The sequence below is a fragment of the Myxocyprinus asiaticus genome, chromosome 28 (genome assembly GCF_019703515.2).
Source record: "Myxocyprinus asiaticus isolate MX2 ecotype Aquarium Trade chromosome 28, UBuf_Myxa_2, whole genome shotgun sequence".
In the NCBI taxonomy this organism is placed as follows: Eukaryota; Metazoa; Chordata; class Actinopteri; order Cypriniformes; family Catostomidae; genus Myxocyprinus; species Myxocyprinus asiaticus.
This window is the reverse complement of record NC_059371.1, coordinates 29,607,084-29,613,287: the sequence shown is the minus strand read 5'-3', so window position 1 is coordinate 29,613,287 and position 6,204 is coordinate 29,607,084.

The window sequence follows — 6,204 nt, the reverse complement described above, 5'->3', positions numbered from 1 at the left end:
TGATTTATTTTCCTCCACACAATGCTTTTCCCTTCTGATTTTGATAACTTAATATTAATTTCAACATTTTCTTTTTTGACTGCTTTTTTTTTTTTTTTGCCAATTTTTCTGCTCTTTCATTGCCCTGGATACCTGAATGGGCTAGGACCCACATGAATGAGACTTTTTTCCCCTGTCTAGTTATTCTTGAATAGCTAAACATGATTTCATAGAGCAGATCCTGATGGTTTCTGGCTGTGCCTGATTTGATGCTTACAAGAGCAGCTATAGAATCACTGCATACTAAAAATGTGTTCTCCCTGGTTTGTTCAATCCACTCTACTGCCATCAATATGGCAAATAATTCAACAGCATAGACATTTAGATAGTCAGACATTCTTTTATTAAGATCCACTTGGAAACTAGGCACATTAACTCCTGATCCTGTAGCATTTGTATCTAAATCTTTTGATCCATCGGTGAAAATCTGAATATTGTCCTTGTATTTACGGTCCCTATACCTATAGTACTCATCTATAATATCTGAAGTCTTGCTATTTTATCTAATCTTCAGTAATTCCATATCTTCGTTTGGATACTCCAGCACCCATACTGGTTTAATGGGCCATATAACAGTTTCTCCATATTCTTTATCATATATTCCCACATCATTTGCTATTTGATCTCCTGTCCACCCAAAGCTTTCTCTATGCATCCTCTCCTTCTCCCAACATGTTTGCAACACCTTTTTTGTTGGGTGGTAGTCTCTATGCCCCCTCAGATTAATCCAGTAAATGGCTACCAACTGGTTTCGGCGTAACCCCAATGGCATTTCTCCAGCTTCCACTTGTATTGCACACACTGGTATAGATCTTACTGCTCCTAGACAAACTCTTAAAGCTTGAGCTTGCACAATATCTAGATCTGCTAGCACAGACTTTGACGCTGAGCCATAAGCAATACTTCCATAATCTAATACTGACCTTATTAAAGCTATATAAATATATTTCAAAGCTATAAAATTAGCCCCCCATTTTAGTCCTGAAAGACATCTCATGACATTTATCACTTTTTAAAATCTTTCGACTACATATTTTATATGTTGTTTCCATGTTAAATTTGCATCAAAATATATTCCCAGGAACTGAAACTTTTCATTTTTTCTAAACAGTTCCCATACAATTTCAAGTGACCTCTGATTTGTTTCCTTGTAAAGAACATATCCTTTGTTTTTTCAATTGAAAATTTAAAACCCAATTTTATACCCCAACTTTCCACTTGGTTAATTCCATCTTGCACTTTCTTTATTACATACTCAACATTTCTTCCTCTTTTCCATAGAGCTGTCATCCGTCATCCACAATCCCATGTCTTTTGTGATATTTAAGAATATATCATTAATCATAATGGTGAACAGAGTTTAATATGCTCCCTTGGGGTGTTCCATTCTCTGCAATGTACTGTTTGGAAATCTCTGTTCCCATCCACACTTGGATAGTTCTTCTATCTAGAAAATCCATTATCCAATTAAATATTTTTCCTCCAACAACAGGTTGTTGTCAAGGACCTCTTAGTTCCTGCACGAGATGAGTAAACAGTCCATTCAAAAATACTACAGCGCCTCCTGGCAGGACAGGAGGAAAATAGCCAAATCATTTTTAAGGTAGACATTTCACACTTAATCATTTTAAACATTTCATAAATCATTTTTCAAGGATGGCATGAGGGTGAGCAAGATGAGACAATGTTCATTTTTGAGTGATCTATTCCTTTAAAAAAAACTTGAAAGTCTTGGAAGAATGTAATGACAAATTTAAGTACATATTGAGATCTCTAACTTTTGATTGTAGTCTTTGGAATCTTGGCACATCTGAGCACAATTTGAGACATGTTGAGATCTCTCTGAAACTCTATAGGAGACGTGGGATTGCTAGGGTATTTTTCTGAGGACAAATGTCTGAGAAGCATGAGACTTAAGCAAAATGAGCTCACTGCTGTCTGTGAGAAACAACTGTGACATAAAGGAGATGTCAATTGTGATTTTTCTTTTCTTTGGGGGAAAAGATAGAGTGCAAGTGTAAATGTATAAAAGTTTTTATTTTTTTAGTTAGTGAAGTACTCCTGGAAAAGGTGTGTCTTCAGCTGATTTATTGAAAATTACAATGGATTCCACAGTTTAGGTGAAGATTGGGAGTCAATCGTGTCAATAAAAGCTTGAAGAAACTCAAGTATACTTAGTGACAATCACACATTGGCCATCTGCCTTTGAGCCTGACTGTATTGTCGAGGATTGCATTTATCAAAGTTTGTGTCTGACACCCTTTTTCCAAGATATTATTCACAGCTTTCCACGGCTGTTTATTTTGTCCTTTTTCTGGTCCAGGTTTAGGGGTCAGCAGCTTTTGTGCACAGTGGACACATCTGGACTAAATGCATTGTTAGTGGTTTTGCGGTTTCTGGAAGGGTGACAGCGAACTTGAAGTAGCCACTCTGGCATGGCTGAAAGAAGAGGATATAAATGAGAGTTTTCAGCTGTCTGAATGGAAGTTCAACAGTGGCTGAAGATGAAAAAAAGTTTTACTGAATGAACTCACAACACCTGGTCCCCTGCATTCCATGTTCATAGATTATAACTAGCCTGAGACAAATCGTCCTCATTTATATGAAAATTATTAGTAAGGTGTCTAGAAGTGAGGAGATATTTATTTTATCTCTCACTAATTTTTCATTCAAATGTGTTTACCAAGCCATTCTGATTTTACTAATTTGGGCTCGGATGAACTCTGCTGCACCCTAAGAACCTTAACTCCCTCTCTATATCTTTCTTTCTCTTTTTCCAAACTGGATATTTCCCAAGCAAAACAGCACAATAGCTTCAGAGTGATTCAGTGCTGTTGTTTGATTCCTCCTTGCTTACCAGATAGGCTTTGTGAAATCTCAAGGGCCTCTCTGGAAGAAATATACTGAAGTAAATAAAATAAGTTGTGTGTGGAAAGCCCTGTAGAGATGTCCAGAGCTGTTTACTATAAAGCCTGAGATTTAAAGCAGGTTAGTGCTGTGTCAGACCACAAGCAACATTTCCCCCTCCCCTCTCGCTGCGCCCCCTGCCGCACTGGATCTTCAGAGACTAAGTGTGTTTATAGACTATAAAATAGAACTTAGCATCACTGAAATTCTCTTTCTGAGAGAAATAATGCACTGTTCATTAAGATAGAAGATACATAAACAGACAAAACAAGGAGCATAAACACATTCTCCATTACTCCCTTGCTACTCTGTAAACCCTTCCCAGCCTCGACCACCAAGCTCTACTCAGATCTTCAGTTCTACTATCTGCTCATCTTTGGATGAGGGAAAATAGCCATGGCTTTTACTCCGGACGATTCCAGAACCATCATTCTTGTTTACTGGACTGGAACAGCTCTGGAGGTCAAATGGAGGAAGTGCTATCACTGTTATCTCCTCTGACAAACAACATAAACACTAACATGGCCCAATGGCTTAATACCAGAATGACGCTTGATTTGCATATCGTGCTAGAACAGAGCACATTGAAGGTCATTCTGAACTCGGGTCAGAGGTGAAGAAGGGTCGGTTTTGTAGGAGAGTGTTTGAGGTTAGCTGAGGGGTATTGGACGGTGCATAGCTTTGCTTGTACAGGAGGATGTGAGTTCTGGAATCCTTTTGAATTTTGTAAAAGAAAAATCAAATGCATCTGGACGCCTTTGTCTGGTTTTTAGGACTGAGATGCTAGATTGCCATGTCATATTAAAGATGTTTGTTCTATTGGACATGTTTCTGAGGTAATGAGGGCGATTTGTAAACAAGGAGGGCTGGAGCATGACCTCCACTCAGTGTTTACATTGGGCAGACATCGCAGGAACCAAACACTGTGATTGCTGCACTACAGTAAGTCATTCTGCATACATGTTTGGGAGCAGCCATTTCAGATTTTGTGATCTTAATAGTTGAATATGCCTTTAAATGTTCTTCATGAGATGGTCCATCATAAACTAGTAGGCAGGGGAATGCAGATTCACATATTACATTTACATTTAGTCATTTAGCATGCACTTTTACACAAAGAAACTTACAAATGAGGAACATAAGCAATTTGTCATAGAGAAGCTAACAATTTCTGCAGTATCATACTGCCAAGTTCCCATGGTAGCTAGAGTAGAGCATGACACAGAAAGGATTTTTTCTTTTTTTTCTTTTTTTTTTTATTACTATAAAAAAATAATAGTTTAGTTTAGTTTTAGTTTAGTTAATTGTCCAGCCATAGCTGAAAATTTACCTTTGGTCTCGACAAAACACAATTACATTTACCACACCCCAATGCAAATACATTCCAGGTATATTACATACAATACAGCAAGTATTAGAGAAAAAACCTAAATCCAATATGATGCCCACTTGCCTTCTACTTTATTTTATGAAGGATGCCTATTGCACATGGAACAAAGGATTTTTTATAAATTAACTTTGTGGACTTTGGTGTCCTATAACGTCGTCCCAATGGAAGAAACTGAAATTCATGATTTAGAGGATGTGTTATGTCAGTTGGGATTGACAAGGCCTTTCTGTGTACTATGATAATGTATAAGTTGTCCAGTGATTTTTGTCTGGCACCCACAATTTTTCCAGCTGTTTTAACAATCCTACCAAGTTTTGTTTTATTTGCCAATGCCAGTTGTCCATACCAAACGATTATGTTGAACACTAGAATACTTCCATCCAGGCTAGTATAGACTCTTTGCAGGACATCTTGGCTGACAGCAAACTCTCCTTACTTCCGCAGCAAGAATAACCTCTGATTTTCCTTCTTACAAACGAGATCAACGTTATCTGAAAAAGTTAGTTTGCTGTCAGTCAAGGCCCCCAAATACTTAAAACAACAATATCCACCATCTGCCCACATAATGTAATTTCCGAGAGGGGTTCTAGGTGATTTAAAATCAGTTCCTTTGTTTTTCCAACATTTAATTGTAATAAATTTGATTTAGACCATTGTTCCAACATAGAGATCTGCTCATATTATCTATTGTTTGGAATATTCCTATATAAAAGTGCAACTAGTGCCATATCATCTGCATAATTTAAAAAAAATTATATTAAGTTATATACCAAGTGGGTGAAGGAAACACATTCATTAAAGTTGGAGCGATGCTAATCAGGTAACACTTATCACTGCTTAATGTACAGCAACTACGTTTGCAAAGGTTCTCTTAATAAACTGTGTAATTTAATGCCTTTTTGCACAAATTACCTTATTCACAGAAGTGGCATTTTTTATTCTAAATGGGAATGAAAACAAAGTTTGAAAAGTTGTCAGAGAGCGAGGCAAAGAGATCCAAGAGCAGAGGAACAGTTCAAAAGATTTATTAACAATAAAATTATAACTTTATCTGTGCTGGCGAAGACAGGAGATCCCGGCACCGGCTACAGTTGAGGAAAGGAGTTTTGTGGTTGAGTGCGTGCCATAGCCGCACAATGGGCAGATCCGTGAAGTGTGTGTTCGTAGATGAGTGTGTGCATTGTGGAAGTCAGGAGCAGATTCGTAGGAATCCTCCATAGAAGCGTAGTGAGGTGCAGAGAACAACGCCCATCAGATTGGAAGGTAACCACACTACCGACACGCAGGCAGAGACAGGCAACTAAACAGATACACTAGACAGGACCAACTAGGCAGAGAGTGTGAGGTAAGTTACTTCACATCAAACAACAATCTAGCAAGGATACTGAGAACACGAAGAGTTTAAGTAGGGAGTGAATTAGAGGAGAACCAGGTGTTGTTAGCATGCTAATTAGTGGCATTATCAGAGTTCTCCTAGGAACAATCAATGTTCCCATGGAAACAATGATCATGCATGCCGGCTTCGACTGCGAGACATGAGGGAGAGAAAATAAAACAAATCAGCGGAAAGATCAAAAACACTTTAAAGGAAATGTTGACCTTATCTCAGCTCTGTTGGTCCTTACAATGCAAGTGAATGGTGACCAGACCTTTGAAGACCAGACCTTAAAAATCACATAAAAGGCAGCATAAAAGTAATCCATACGACTCCTGTGGTTAAATCTATGTCTGTTGAAGCAATTTTGTAGGTGTGTGCTCTGTGCAGGGCCAAGTTTATGCATGTGTGAACTAGGAGGTTGCCTAGGGCACCATCAGCTGGGGGGCAGCCAAGAGGTGCAACTGCCCCAAAATCAGGGTTTCCGTGAGGC